Source organism: Suricata suricatta, chromosome 15 (assembly GCF_006229205.1).
Source record: "Suricata suricatta isolate VVHF042 chromosome 15, meerkat_22Aug2017_6uvM2_HiC, whole genome shotgun sequence".
Taxonomy (NCBI): Eukaryota; Metazoa; Chordata; class Mammalia; order Carnivora; family Herpestidae; genus Suricata; species Suricata suricatta.
The window spans coordinates 64,180,360-64,195,874 of record NC_043714.1 but is presented as its reverse complement, the minus strand read 5'-3'; the positions used below and the strand labels follow the sequence as shown (position 1 = coordinate 64,195,874).

Below are 15,515 nucleotides of genomic sequence, written 5' to 3'. Positions count from 1 at the left end.
TCTCTCTCTCTCTCTCTGTCTCTCTCTCTCTGTCTCTCTCTCTCAAAATAAACAAATAAACATGAAAGAAAAAATAAACTTTAGACTAACCAAGCAAAAGCTGACGAATAGACCTAAATATGATGGATACAGCCTGCTCTTACCTTATCCTGTTGGTTAAAAGTAGCAATTCTCTTTTGTTTAAATTGTGGCTGTTTGGAACTTTCCTTCTGACTTTCTACAAACTCATAAAGAGGAAAAGTCAACCCCATGCTCTGAAGGTCAGAGAATGGGTCAAAACAGAGAGCAGGACTTAATCCCACAGTGGTTTGGCAGGAGACACATACCACAATGGGATTCAATGTGCCAGAGGTTTATTACAGCGAGAGATAGAAGGGGCCAGGCATGGAGAAGCTTGGTAAAGCTTTCAGACAGGTAGACATGTCTGAAACTCCCAAAGGGAGACAGCAAAGGAAGGAGGGGGGAGGAAGAGCCTTAAACTGCAGCTCAAAGTGCCAAACAGGGTGATAAGGAGCCTTGATACCAGAGCCCCTCATTAGGGGCAGACCCAGTCACTGGCTGGGAGCAGCCTGGAAGAGACGGGGCCTCAGCGCTCATGGGATGGTGACTGGAGGCTCTCAGTCAATGGTGCCTCCCAAGACAGGGTCTCTTGAAAAAAATCTGAAGGTTAGAAAGAAAGACCTGTGCTCTTGAGGGACCAGATGGATATGGAAAGGGAGTCAGATGAGGGATAGATTAGAAATAAAACCCAGGTACATGTCTCCAAAGCTCTTACTGGCCACCTCTAACTATGCAATAGACTCAGCATCTAGAAAGTATTTCTCTTTCTATAAAACATGTGAGAACCGTATCATTCCATGACCCATACAAGCAAATATGAAGGGACTACTGCTCCATCAGAGAGGAGGAGCCACAGGTGAAGCTACTCACTCACGGTTCCACAGCAAGTCCAGGCAGACCCAGAATTCAGATAATGTCCATGTAACCCCGACACTGTCACTAGTTCCTTCCCAGGAGACTTAGGGAGATTCTCCAACCAAAATGGCATGAACTTGACTGCTTCTGCCCAAGCTTACCCACTTCCCCCCAATATGGAGGCTGTGTTTATATAGAAGCCATATGGGGTCACGATACATACCTATTTCCACCTCCTTTCACGTAAGTCAATGACAGCCAAGCAAGGGGAGGGCCATGGTCAGGGCTGCTCCATCAAATGGAGACAAGACCCTAGAATTTCCAAGTCTATCTGGGATTACCATGAGAAAGCTGATGCCTGGATTTTGAGAGTCTGCCAGTGCGGTGGTGTTCCTGTTTCCTGAGCATCTACTATGTGACAGTCATTCCTCAGCCCTGGAATATGGATGAAAACAGTCACTGAAGATCCTGCCTTCTCAGAACTGACTGCTTCAAAGCCTTCCCAGGTGTGGCTTAGAAGCGCAGCTCCAGGATTTCCTGGTTTGGTTCTAAATCCACAGAAGTAAGAACACAGCCTTTCCCTGCTGTGTGTGAGCTCGTGATGTTTTTTCTTATGTCGGTGAGGTCAATTACCCTCCCGCAGTTTTACAGTAAAGCTTTTCAAGACTCTCCAGTCACTGCTCTTATTAATTACTGTATCAGCTGTTTTACATACCCTAATTATCTCCCCATGGCACAGACAATGGCCTTTCTTAAGATATTTTTTCTTACTCTTTCTGGTAAAAATAGAAAATATGAATATGTATGTATTTTTTAAAGCTTTTTCAGAATCTAAACGCAACATGAGTGCCATCTGCTGGCTAAAAGGAGAAATACCTGCATGGATTCCTACCTATAGTTTCACCGTTGAAAATCCTACTACTGAGAAAACTAATGGTAATAAAGATCAGGATATATCTCAAAACAATATTTTAAAATACCATTTAGGGAGGCACCTGGATGGCTAAGTCAGTTAAGCATCCGACTCTGACTCAGGTCACGATCTCACAGTTCATGAGTTTGAGCCCTGCATCAGGTGCTGTGCTGACAGCTCAGAGGAGTCTACTTTGGATTCTGTGTCTCCCTCTCTCTCTCTCTCTGCCCCTCCCCAGCTGGTGCTCTGTCTCTCTCTGTCTCTCAAAATAAATAAATGTTTAAAAAAATGTTTAATAAATAAAATAAAATACAATTTAGGTAAGTAAGGCATTCCTCAGCTATGTGTCTGAATCCTCGTAGCATGATTGTTGTAAAATATTTGTCATAAATGTCATCGCTAACACTCAGTAAGAACTCACTATGTATATGTTATCTCAATAAATCTTCATCACAACCGTCTTTGTTGGGTTCCATTGCTCTCCACATTTTAAAGATTAGGAAATGAAAGCACAGAGAAGGAAGTAGGTGGCACAGCCAAGATTTGAGCCCCCTGGGCCTGCCTTCTAGTGTGCCCCGGTGTCGTGTCACAAGCTTAACCAAAGCAGAGATGTATTTCAAGTACCTACAATGCATTGCAGTTTGCAAAGCTCGCCCGGGTCCAAACCTTGTACAGTCCTCTCTGCCACCTCGTCAGACGCTGTGTCATTCTCCCCGTCTGACAGATGAGGAAGTTCTTGGCAAGCGATTGAGTCCCACCAAGTGTCACACTCAGAAGAGACACGGGACCTGAACCTGGGGCTGCTCACTGAATCCCAGGCTATGTCCACCACGTGATGCTGCTCTTTCATCCCTCGGCATCTCAATCAGATTTCCTTTCCCCTCCTGAGAGTCTGAGAGGACCAGACCCCATCTCAGAGGAGACTTTTGAAATTTTTGCTTTCTGAATGCTCCCGGGGCAGGAGATCCAACGACTGGAGTGGAACACCACCAGAAAGAGGGCCCTTCCTGCATGTTCCCCAAACTCCTCCTTTAAAAAAAAACTTATTTGTTTTTGATAGTAAGAGAACACGTGTAAGGGAGGGACAGAGAGAGAGGGAGACAGAGGATCTGAAGGGTGCTCCATGCTGACAGCAGAGAGCTCAATGTGGGGCTCAAACTCATAAAGCAAACTCACAAACCAGGAGATCACAACCGAGCTAAAGTCAGATGCTTAACCTTAACCGAGGGAGACACCCAGGTGCCCCCCACCCTGCACTCCTTCTCTGTACTCCACAGCCATGCCCTCCTGGGTCTTCCGTCCCTGCTGAGATGAGGAATGGCTCAGACCCTCACCCTACAGGCAGGCCACCTGCTTCTCTCTCTCTCTCTCTCTCTCTCTCTCTCTCTCTCTCTCTCTCTCTCTCCCCTCCCCCCAGCACTGGCTGCTTCAGCAGTTAGCTTTTCCTGAGTCCCCAGAAACAGCAGGTATCCATGGCTAATCCTTCTCTGTGCTTCCCGAACAGCACTTTGCACACCTTCCTGGTGACTCACTGATGTTCAAGGAGTGACCGAGTAGAGGAATCCCCAGACCACAGCCATTGAGAGTCTGGCAGGCAGGGCCAGGGCGCAGCGCCGCCCTTCAGGGCAAGTTAGTGAGGCTCTTTAAACTTCCACTTCCTCACCTTTCAGACAGGGATCACCATCCCAAGCTCGGGAAAACTCAGTGAGAATCAAAGGGACATCACACTTTGATGTGCCTCATCAAATACCCCATCATTTTGTATGTGCCAGAGAAAACCCTTCCTGAATCATACCGCTTTGAAAACTGCAAATTCCTCTGGTGATCATGAAGCCAGATAGACACTACAGAAATGTAAAGACTAAGTGTCATGTGCTAAAAGAAGGTGCATTGCTATCATTTTTAGACAAGAAGAGTGGGGTTTCCACAACAACTCCTCAATTTATTGAGTTCTCCTGAGCTCTGGGTGCCATGTGGGGGGAGGGGAGGGGATTCAGAATGCCCCACGGCCCTGGGCTTAAGGCCACCCCCCTCAGCAGGAAGAGTGTATTCTTTCTACTTCTAAACCAACACAACAATGATCACTGCGTATCTGCAAAAAGGCCACCTCCAGCTTCTCTTGGTGCCTCAGCAAAGGTAGAGCATGAAAATACCTCTCAGTTCCTCTGATGGTGCCGCATGCATGCTGTGTCCTTGAACAAACTACTTATCTTGTCTACCATATGAGTATCTGCCCAGATACTAAATGAAAAGTATAGCTAAACAGCAAAGTACCAAGCAAATATTGTGGCAAAGACCTCCACTAGGTCTCAATGTCATTGTCCTCTTTGTCCATAGCTGGGAACATGACTGCTCAAAAGAAAGACTACACTTCCCAGACTTCCTTGCAGTTAAGTGTGGTCATGTGACTAAGTTCTGCCAGTGGAGTGTGCACAAAGTGTCATGAGGTCAATTCCCAGGAAGTTCCTTAGAGAAAGCTGGTCCACCCACTCTGACTCCTCTTCCCATCATCCCTCATGCTGTGTTTAGAATCCAGATATGACTATGGAGCTCTCTTGAGCTGTGAAGACAGTGGCTAAACCCTGAGGAGAGTGAGGTGGAAGGTTAGAAGGGCCACAGTCCCAAGGACTTTGTAGATAGAACTATCAGAGCTGTCCTCGATTGGATTGTCTATGGATGCTTTCTTGAGAGAAAAATAAATATCTATTTAAACCACTGTCATTTTGAGTTTTCTATCATCCACAGCTTACTCAAATTCTAACTGGTGTAAATAGAGTTGGCTGTCATGACTTACCAGGCCAGAATAGCCTTTCTAGCAATGGGCATTGTACAACAGAGTAAAGCTGAATGAGTAGGAAAGTCAAATCTTGCCACAAATAATACTCAAGGAATTACCATACAAATTTCAGCTAAGGTTATCATGGAACAGAATCTTCCACCACTTTGACTCTAAGGACCAGCATTCCAGGGGGCATGAAACTAATGTTCACTGTGGGACTCATGACAGTAATCAACCATATCATGAATAATTCATGCAAACTCTATTCCCAAAACACCTACCGTGGGTCAGGCACTGGAGCTACAGTGGAGCTAAGACAGGGTCCTGCCCTCATGTGGCTCAGTCTGAGGAGAATAACTGAGAGCAACACCGTGGGGTCAAACAACAGAGATGTGGGGTGCCTGGGTGGCTAATTCCGGCTTCGGCTCAGGTCATGATCTCACGGCTGGTGGGTTTGAGCCCCACATCAGGCTCTGTGCTCACAGCTAGCTCAGAGCCTGGAGCCTGCTTCCGATTCTGTATCTCCCTTTCTCTCTGACCCTCCCCTGCTCACACTGTCTCTCAAAAGTAAATTAAAAACATTTAAAAATTAAAAAAAAAAAAACAGATGTTTGAGATGCCGTGGAAACATGGGAGTAGAGATATATGGTATCTCTGGTAGGAAGCCAAAGGGAATCAGGGAAGTTTTTGTACAGGAGACTTTTGAGCTTGGTCTTAACGGATAGATAAGAACTAGATAGAAAAAGAAGAGGGTAGGAAGCATGTCAAGCAAAGCCCAAAGTGCAGAGGCAAGAAGGCATTGGTTGAAACCCAGTGTAGGGAACCAGCTGGGTCCACCTGCTGCAAACCACTGGGCAAAGCCTGGGGGGAGCCATTGCCCCAGGAGAACCCTGCCAGCCTTCCAGACAAAGCAGCAAGCCCAGGTTTCACTTTCCAGGGCGACTCAGAGGATGACGTAGGACTGCTGTGGGCTCCCCAGTGGTTTTTCACAGGGGCTACTTCTGCATTTGGGGTCATTTCTGGTGAGTAATTAGACAGACAGGCTTTACAGACAGAAAGCGAGAAAATATCCGAAGGCTCAAAGCAGGAAGAGGGAGGGAGATGCAGGTCAACCAAAAGAGAAGTGAGTGTATTAACTCCAGTTTTTAGAGACTACACAAGGGCTGGGCTCACTGTCACCTTTCCTGCCCCCCAAAATGAATGGAGAATCTCAATTCCCCTGCTATCTCAACACCAGAGGTCACATGGAATGTTCATAGCACCCCCGCCTCACCCCCCAAATGTTCCTGTCTTTTCTTCTACATCAGAACTGAAGCTACCCCTTCTGTGGGGTATTTGGACACAGCTCTGCAGTCCCTGAGAACTGCCCCTGTCCTGCCACCCTGGGAGCTGCTTCCAGAAATCCAGGACACGACTCACCTCTTCTTGGACTTGCTCATACACTGGCTGGAAATCGGCTAAGCCCCCATGTAGAAATGGTCTGGTAATAAGAAGGATGATGTTTGGAAAATTACATAAAATCCTACGTGAGGATTCTCCCAACAACGTCTCTGGAAGGCAAGTTTATCTGTCCTGCTCAGACAACATAGTAGGTGTCCTAATTGCACAGTGGTTACCTAATTGCACCAAGGCTTATACCAAGTCAGTGTCCCCCTGTCAATGTACCACAACTTTTCTCAGGAGGAGGTGTCAGTTCCTGACCCCAAAAGTCCCATTTTTGCGTGACTGTCAGCCTCCCAGCTGACACCACCCTGTCTGCGCTGAGGGCCACAGGATATATCAAGAAACAGGAAGCACCATCTCTGCCTTCAAGGGCCAGCTCATTTCAGACATGCTTGCTGCACCTCAGGCCCCCTGCCAGATCTCGTATTTAATTCTTACAACAACTACAGTGAGGTTGGGGCTCTCATCCTTATGCTGCAGACAAGGGAGCAAAGACACAAGGAAGCGCAAAACGATCTGCCAAAGACCTGAGAACTGGAACTAAAAGATTCAGTCCCCAAACCTGTGTTTTTGGGTCACACCAGCGACCACTGCTCTGTGCAGTGCAGATTCCAGGGCCCACGCCAGACTGGCAGAATCAGCTCTGGGGGTGATCCCCAATGCTGTGCTTTTAGAGCCTTTTCCCCACATGATTTTATGGTTGGGAAACAGTGAGAACCTGTCCTCCACCAGCTAGCCCCAAGTTGGAGAGTCAAGGTCTTTATGCCTCAAATATCCAGAGATACTAGACAGTGGGCCAGGATCTGTCACCAGGCATACCTGTGACCCAGGAGGCTGATGATGGCAATGGTTGGGAGCATGGTCTCAGCAGCCAGGTCACTTGTTTTGGAATCTGGCTCTGCCGAATATCAGCTGTATCACTTCTGGAAAGTCACATTCCTCACTGCACTCATCTGAAGTATTGGAGCGAAATGGCACAAACCTGTTGGGTTGTTTGAGGGACTGAGTGAGTGAGCTTCCTGTTTAGAGAGTTTAGAACAATGCCTGCCACTGAGGAAGCATCCAAAACATTGTCATCACCATTATATGACTCATTGGCCAAAAAGATGCAAGAAAGAGGATGCTATCTGGCACAGTAGATCCTGAAGGAGGTGATCAAAGGGCAGAGTCCCAAAATATTTGGGTGGATAAAGCAAGAAGTGATCAAATAACAGGTCCCAATTCTTTCGTTTCAGGGCTGGTTCTTCTGTGGCAATTACTGGGGAGCTGTCACCAAGGGCAAGCTCAGTGCTGCTGAGACAGGTCATGAATCATTCTGCGGGGCTGAATCACAGCCAAAGCACAACTTCTGGAGATCCTCAGGTGAGGGCTACTGGTTCTCGATTCTTCCCCAAAAAGTGCACTTTGTGAGCTTTTGATGGCCACCAGGGGGAGACAAAGGGAACTTAAGTGACCTAAACTATGGAGGGGATTCTTAGGTTCCTTGGGGATCTGGCCTATTACCTGCTTTGTTCTCAATCATGTCATTCCCCGTATTTAGAATTACCTCCCTTTAGTCCCTGCATGTGTTGTCTATGTCTCCACCAACCTCCTCACATTCAAACTAACCTCAGGCCAGACACTTGTGTTACAGGCCATGTGAGATACAGTGAAATATGAGGCATTGCTCTTACCATTGAGGGCAAGGACATTTAATGAATGTCTGCTGTGTACCAGGCATTCTGCTAGTTGCCTGACATAAATTGTCTCATTTAATCCTTACAACAACGGTGAGGTAAGTTTTGTATACTCATTGTTCAAAGCTCAGTTCAAGGGGGATGGTAGTCATGGCTTGATTACTAAATGCCAGGCACTGCGCTAAGCACTTTGTGTGGATTAGCTCATTTTGTTCTCGGAACTACCCCATAAGTAGGTACTGCTGTTACACCCATTTTACAGCAAAAGAGACTGAGGTTGAATGAAATTAAATAACTTCCTTGCTCAAGAACACAGAGTTAATAAGGGGGATGGAATTCAGATATGAACCCAAGGAGTCCAATTATATAGAACAAAAGCAGCACCCTGGTTACCCCATGGGTCCTTCCAGAAAGCCTTTGGTTGTGGCCACACCATTCTCTTCTTTTCTCCAAAGTCCGATCCTACTTATAGCCAATCCAATAAAGAGATTTGTGCTTATTTCTTCTCTCTCAAACCTGGGTACATTCCACTCTCCCATTCTATCCCCACCCTATCACCTTTCAGGTAAAGAGTGAGTTCCTTGAAGGTACTTACCCTATCTTAGTTCTTTCTATGTAGTTACCATTTACTAAGCACTCAGAGTGTCTACCATTATCAGGAGCACTTCCGTTCTTTGAATTAGTTGTCAGTTAGTCTTCATAGTAATTCTGGGAAGGAAATCTTACCATCCACATCATATAGATGGAAGACTAAGGCTTGGAATTCCATGATTCTGAACCAATGAATGTCACCTAGCTTGCAAGTAGAATAGGCAGGACCCCAAAGTTGACCAACACTTCCTTGCTCTAAGTTAGTCTCCCTCTCCACCTTGCATAGAGCTGCACCCAGAGTAAAAGAAGGTCTCAGAACATGACCTTGAAGGCCGGAGTTCCTGGTCAATGATTGACTAGTCATAGAACTTGAGCAGGTCACCTCACTCCTGGGAGATTCAGGTCAAAAGCATCATCTGTCAATATCTGCCAATTCCTGTCCTGGGACAGTTCCCAAACTCAGGCTCCCTCTTCTCCTCAGTCCTGCTCCTGCCTCTGGGGATTCCATGTTTGAATGACACTAGTCTAAGACCTCCTATAGGATGAGAATTTTGTCATATTTACCATCATGTTCCTGGAGCCCAGCACTAGAGCCCCAACCATGGTGAACTCAATATATGCTCAGTAAGTAAAGGAACAAATAAACAAGCAAATTAATCTATCTAGTCCCTCAGGCACTCTACACTCAGGTCCTCACTATAAGTTGGCTTGACCACTTCCTACCAGTCCTTATCATCAATTCCATTATGTAAATTTGGACAACATAAAAGCACTTTGTGAACTTTATGAAATCTAATGGATCTCTCTCTCTCTCTCTCTCTCTCTCTCTCTCTCTCCCCCCACCTTCTTCCTCTTCCTCTCACTTCTTTCTTCTCAAAAATCAACCCCCCTTCCCTGCCTTTTGAGGAGAATTCCATGGGATTAGGACTTCCCGCAGTCACTTCACATTTGGAAGCCCCTAAAGAGAGATAATACTTCATCTGTCCCTTGAATCTAGGGCATTGACAAGGACCCAAGAGACAGTCCTTCTGTCTGGAACTCTGATGCTGGAACAATGATGCAGGAAGGACGTAGTCTTTCTTTCAAGGAGGTAGCGGTGTCAAGAGCCGAGCAACAGTACCAGTGGCAACATCCTGGAGGTGCTGTCCAGGGCTGACCTTGGCTGTTGTTGCTGCTCTCTGGTCTTCCTGAGTTCATAGCCTGGCTCTCCAGCAATGACCATTTATAGGATGTCAAGCACTCAACATTCACCAGCCTATATAATGCTGAATGTAAGCCATCAGAGATTGGATCTATTATGGTTCTGGTGAGGACAATAGATTTTAAAGGTTTGACTAACTTGACTAGCTAATAAGTGGCATCTACTGTCCTCTTTTTTGTAGCCATGAGCCCCTCATCCAACACTGGGTACACATAGGAGCAGACACATTTCCTTGACTTAGATACTCCCTCTTTTTACTTTAAATTCTAGCACAAAGTGCTGGATACACCAGTTAGTGCAGTTATCCAAATACAAGCTCATTTTCTTGACTTGGCATCTTTCAGCTGGGCTGTGGGATCCACTGACTATGAACGTCCAGCCTCAGTTGGCTGGGGTGATGGAAAAGACACAGTTGAAAAACCCTATGCTCCCAGGTCTGACTTCCAACCCCACCAGTTACCAAGTCACTTAACCTTTGTCCGTTTCAATTTCCTTATCTGGAAACTGTGAGGATTAGGTACAAACCCAGCACAGGCCCCAAACACAAGAGATGCTTCCTATGATGTAGCTCTCTGTCCCTTCACCTATGACTTTCCCTGACATTGGGCCAAAGGAGTGACAGCCCAGTGGAACAGCCAGACAAATACAGACTTGGTTGCTATAGTTGCTGATGGGTAGGGGTTTAGGGTGTGAGTGATATACAGGAATGTTTTGTGATATATAGGGGTGCTCTGGCAAATTGGCTCTAAAGTAGAGACCTTGGACTCCACCCACAGAGATTCTGATTCAGTAAATCTGGATTTTTATCCCACTTATAGGACATGCCAACATAGGTGGTCACCAGACCATCCTCTGAGGGACACTGCTTCTGGGACATTTGAGTCCATCATCGGTGTCCATCAGATCCTCGTAATTCACTATTTTTAACTAATTTTTTATTTTATTTGTTTTTGAGAGACATAGAGAGTGGGGAGGGGCAGAGAAAGGGAGAATCCCAAGCAGGCTCTGCACTGTCAGCAAGGACCCTGATGCAGGGCTCAAACTCACAAACCATGAAATCACGATCTGAGCCAAAATCAAGAGTCCAATGCTTAACCGACCCAGACACCCCAAACTAATTTTTTAGTCGACATTTTTATTTCCATCCCCATGTTTTCATAACTTTAAATACATCTATTTTTAAAATGTATTTCATATGAGTACCTTAAATGCAAATTTATGGAAAGGAAACATGATGGGCATTTAACAGGAGCATGGGCCCCAGAGCCAAAATTACCTAATTGAAATCCCATCTCTGTTGCTTCCCGCCTGTGTAAGTTTAGAAGGGCTATTTAAAGTGTCTGTGTCCCCAAACGCTGTGTGTCCAAAGGGGGTACTCTAATAAGAGGAGCCACATCACAAGGCTATTGTGAATGATTGTCTGGTTTACTTCCTGTAAAGCGCTCACCATGGCGCCTGGGACATCATACGCACTTACAACATGTAGGTATTCTTATCACGACGAATGTTTTTAAACAAGGATCGCTTGCTACACATAGAAAATAGCCACCAAACTACAAGCACAACTGTGAAGAGTTGGAAGGTCACCCCTAAACCATCTAACGGCCTCTGAGTCTCTTGAGCAGGTGAACGTCCCATGTTTAGGCAGACATCCCTCCAGAAATTTCCCGAGGGGCCGTACCTAGTAGTGCTATCACTGGACAGACTGACTCGGGAACTCTTTTGGAGTTGCTTCCAATGGAATTTTGAGTTTTCCGGTTATGCCGAGAGCTGCATACAACTAGGAGGAATTTCCTTGGGAATCCGCTGTGTGGGTTCTTGGGGAAGCAGCCTGGAGACACGGTCTGCCTGGGGATTAGGAACTGATCCCTTCTCTGTGGGAAACAAAGCAGGTTGCTCAAGATCGGCCTCGTTAGCGCTCTGTGCTTCTTTATCTACAGATCTCAACGTGCCTCAAAACATTCATTAAGGTTCCCAGCACCACCCCGTCAGCCCGGAACCACAGTCCCCATTCTGCAGATGGGGAAATTGATAGAAAGGGCTATTAAGTGGCTGAGCTATGAAGCTCCTATTGAGCAAACAACGTGCTGTAGCAAGAAGGAAAAGGATGCCTCCTGCAGATTGGGGACATGCAGGCAGGGCTGAGGCTCCCGGTGCTGTTCCCTGCTGGGATGGGACAGGGCGTTTCCACAGTCGGCCTGATAGTGGATGTTTCATAAAGTGTCGCTGATTTAATGGGCAGAGGGGTCTTCCTAAAGGAGTCCAGTTTCCCCTCTCGCCCAGTTCCCCACCAGAAAGAGAAGAGAAGGGTCCAGAGAACAGGGCAGATTTGGCTGAGAGAGTTATGACCCAGACTGACAAAGGTCATGACCCTTAAGGAAGCCAAGGACATGGCAGGCATCAAGAGGAAGGGCAAGATAGTTCAGGAGCTACGGACAAGGTTCTAAATTTCCTCCGGGCAGATGTTTAAAGAATCTTCAAAATGCCTCTTTCAGGAATTTGTCCAAAGCCAATAAAAAGACAGTTATATAAAGATTTCTATGAAATTATATGAAGACATCTATAAGTGACGTCCTTTGCAACAGTGTGATCTATATAAACAAAAAGTGTAGATAATCTAGACATTCAAAATCAGGAATTGATTTAGGAAGGTTATGGCATACCTACACTATGCAACCATTAAAGATAAATTTAAAGATATTTGATTATATGAAGAAAAGATCATCACAAATAAGTGAAACTTCAGAATACAAAATAATAAGCACAATCACAAAGATATAAAAAGAAACAGAATTCTACACTTAAGGAAAAATTAAAAATACTGCAAGAGTATGTGGATAATTTGGGTGATAGAATTATGTGTGATTTGGGGTACCTCAATGGCTCAGTTGGTTAAGCATCCAACTTCAGCTCAGGTCATGATCTCATGGTTTGTAAGTTCGAGCCCCACATTGGACTCTGTGCTGACAGCACAGAGCCTGCTTCAGATCCTCTGTCCCCCTCTCTCTGCCCCTCCCCCGTGCATGCTCTCAAAAATAAATAAATATTTAAAAAGAAAGAATTACATGTAATTTGAATTTTGTGAGTATGTTTTTGCATGTATGTATCTACTAAAATTTCAACAATCAACCCGTATTACTATACTATACAACCTGTATACTATACTATAATTTTTAAAGGCTAAGTTTTTTCACTTTACTGTGGATATTGTTGGGGCTTTCGTTAAGGACTCCACCTGAGGGATGGCTGCGGGATACTTCATGGGATCCAAACATACCTCCACATTTGTGAAAGGCATCACAGCTCATGAGAACCAGCCCTGGATCAGGAGTCAAGCGATTCTGGTGGTTGACCCAGAGGAGATGCTTTCCCAATGAACTAGAGCATTGCCCTTCACCTCAGATTCCTCATTTAAAGTGGGACTAATATGGGGCATCTGGGTGGCTCAGTCGGTTAAGGGTCCGACTTCAGCCTAGGTCATGATCTTGCCATTCCTTAGCTTGAACCCTGCGTGGGGCTCTGTGCTGACAGCTCAGAGCTTGGAGCCTGCTTCAGATTCTGTGTCTCCTCTCTCTGCCCCTCCCCTGCTCATGCTCTTTCTCAAAAATAAACATTAAAAAAATTTAAATAAAACAATATAATAAAGTGGAACTAATGGTACATACATGCTTTGATGATCTCACAGTGGCATGGTTTGTAAAGAGCATGCTCAAATGGGGGTTGTCATCCCAATAGAGAGGTAATAACTAGCATCCTAGACCTTGGTCCAATGAACTTCAGAGCCCGCCCTTGGTAAGGTCTGCCCATCTATGTACACCTGCTCCCTCTATCAGCCACCCACTAGGAACAAGTGTTCACTGCTGTGACATTAGAGACACATTTATCTCCTGGAAGACCTTCTGAATCATCCAAGAGTACTAAATCGGGAGTGGAATCCTTGGAAATATATAAGCACCTATGTTCACCAGGGTGACCCTCGGTGAGCCAGGATGTCTTAATTAGCCGAAATATCCCATCCATCCCAGACTCCACTGGATTAATACGAGGGCAGTGGAGCATATTGGTCACTTTGAAGGACATCACCCATATTCAACTGCTAATACATGTTTGTGCAGAACCGGGAGTTTCATCTTCCTGTGGAAGACTCCTGTGTAACTCTTAACTTTCTAGTTAATATTCTTTGTGTCTTCTGCACTATTGTCAAGCCCTGAAGAATACCCAGAAGTTTCTCTGTCTTTTGACCCCAGGAAATCACGCTTCTGAGCTGAAGTTAGACGTCCAACCGACTGAGCCACCCAGGTGCCCCAGCATCTTCAGTAATTAATTTACTCACAACCCATTATCACTGCCACCACTGAGCATGCACATAGCTATGCTTGAACATGGACCGATACTTTTGATTGGTCTTTTCTACTTTGTACAATGGTCTTGCTCACAAACACGGATGTGTTAGTGGCTCCTACAATCACAAGAGAAATATCAAACCATAAAACAATCACTGGTTAAAAAGTCAAGACCTCAGTGCCATGACATTGGGAACATGGCTTAACTTCTCTGACCTCAGTCTCTTCATTTATAAAAGGAGGAAGTGTACTTCCTTAACTTTCCTTAACTTTCTTCAAATTCAGACTCCATACATTTTTGCTGAGCAGGAGAAAACAAATCTTCGGAGCTGGGAGTGAGAGAGAGAGAGAGCGCCCGCCATGTGCAGGGGCCATGCAAGGTTCTTTATATAACAACAGACAGTGTTCTCAACATCTCCCCCCCACACACTTGATAGCATTCCCATTTTACAGGTAAGGAAAGTGAGGCTAAAAGCAATAATGTCCAAAGGGAATGGGCAGAACTGAAGTAAGAACACAAGCATGGCAAGTACATCATACTGACTTCCCTGAAGACGCAAGGTGGAAGACATGGCCACAGTTCCTTGCTCTGTGGTGGGGATTGTAGCTACTGCTCTGCTTGCTGGCATAGTGTTCAGGCGGCTCTCTTCACCAGTTTAAGGAGCTTTCATAAGGTCCTCAAACTCGGAAAGGAAAATATTAGGCCACCATGCAAAGGCTACCCGTCACACATGTCATGTGCCCTTTGCTCCCTCTCAATTGTAGTGCTTAATATTCCCCACACTGCTTCTAGCCCTCTTGCGAAGGGCACGGCACTTGATGCCTGTGCAGACCTGAGCCCCAGCAATGCCTGACCCTGGGCCACCCCCAGCATGGGGGGTAGGGCTTGCCTGCAGCTTGCTGAGGAAGATATACAGGAATTACTGGACATGCTCCCACAAAGGCATAGGACGGGGCGAGGAGGATGGAGAAGATAGATGGCATAATCACTTAGTCACTTTCTTGAAGTATAAGTGGTGGGCCCATGAAAAATCCAACCACAATTCTTTCATCTAATTTGGAAAACAAAGGGATGCTCTTGCCTCAATGTAAAAGCATCAAGCAAGCAGGATTCCTGACCAGAAGGACCATAAGCAAGGGGTCCCTTTCTGGTACTCAGTCCCTGGTGTGAGCAGGGACACAACCAATCTTCAGGAAATGGTGCTATGGACCTGACATTCCCAGCTGCAGAGCAATGGCCATGATCTCTCATCTCACTGGGGTCCACAAGAAGGAAAAATACATCCTAACCATTCCAAGATATTGCCATGGGCTCCACCCATTGGAGAATTTTCCCAAGGATCTCCTTTAAAAGGGGAAACATCTTCTTTCCATCAATGCCCATCATTTGATCACAAAAGAGAAACAATGGCCTTCCAAAATTCTCCTGACCAACAGGTTGCTTTTATACTGGGACTCAACCACTGGTTCCAAATCTCACTGAAGAATTAGGACAATTACCTGTCACTCTGTCTCTGACTTAGAGGTTTCTTTTCCTGATATTTTGTAGATTGATGATTCTTTGGAGGTGGTCTGATTATGTTATGGGTTATTGTATTTGTGATCTAGAATTTCTATGTCCACCTCTGAACTCATTTTTTAAACCTGTGCACAC

At 45.6% G+C, this 15,515-nt stretch overlaps 2 long non-coding RNA genes across 4 annotated transcripts in view; one reads left to right on the top strand and one right to left on the bottom strand.

Moving 5' to 3' along the window:
- The window catches only part of LOC115279085, a 19,262-nt gene extending 12,221 nt beyond the window's left edge, over positions 1 to 7,041 (bottom strand). Inside the window, exons 1-2 of one of the 3 annotated variants that reach the window (XR_003903197.1) lie at positions 6,870 to 7,041; positions 1,139 to 1,350 (exon numbers count right to left, since the gene is read on the bottom strand). This is a non-coding gene — a long non-coding RNA (uncharacterized LOC115279085). Of the gene's footprint in view, positions 1 to 1,138; positions 1,351 to 6,026; positions 6,184 to 6,869 lie in introns of those variants that run through there. The other 2 variants (XR_003903198.1, XR_003903199.1) reach the window with 2 other exon arrangements.
- The window catches only part of LOC115279084, a 10,142-nt gene extending 315 nt beyond the window's left edge, over positions 1 to 9,827 (top strand). Inside the window, exons 2-3 of the long non-coding RNA XR_003903196.1 lie at positions 7,286 to 7,412; positions 9,315 to 9,827. This is a non-coding gene — a long non-coding RNA (uncharacterized LOC115279084). The remainder of the gene's footprint in view (positions 1 to 7,285; positions 7,413 to 9,314) is intronic.
- Positions 9,828 to 15,515: the final 5,688 nt, after the last annotated feature.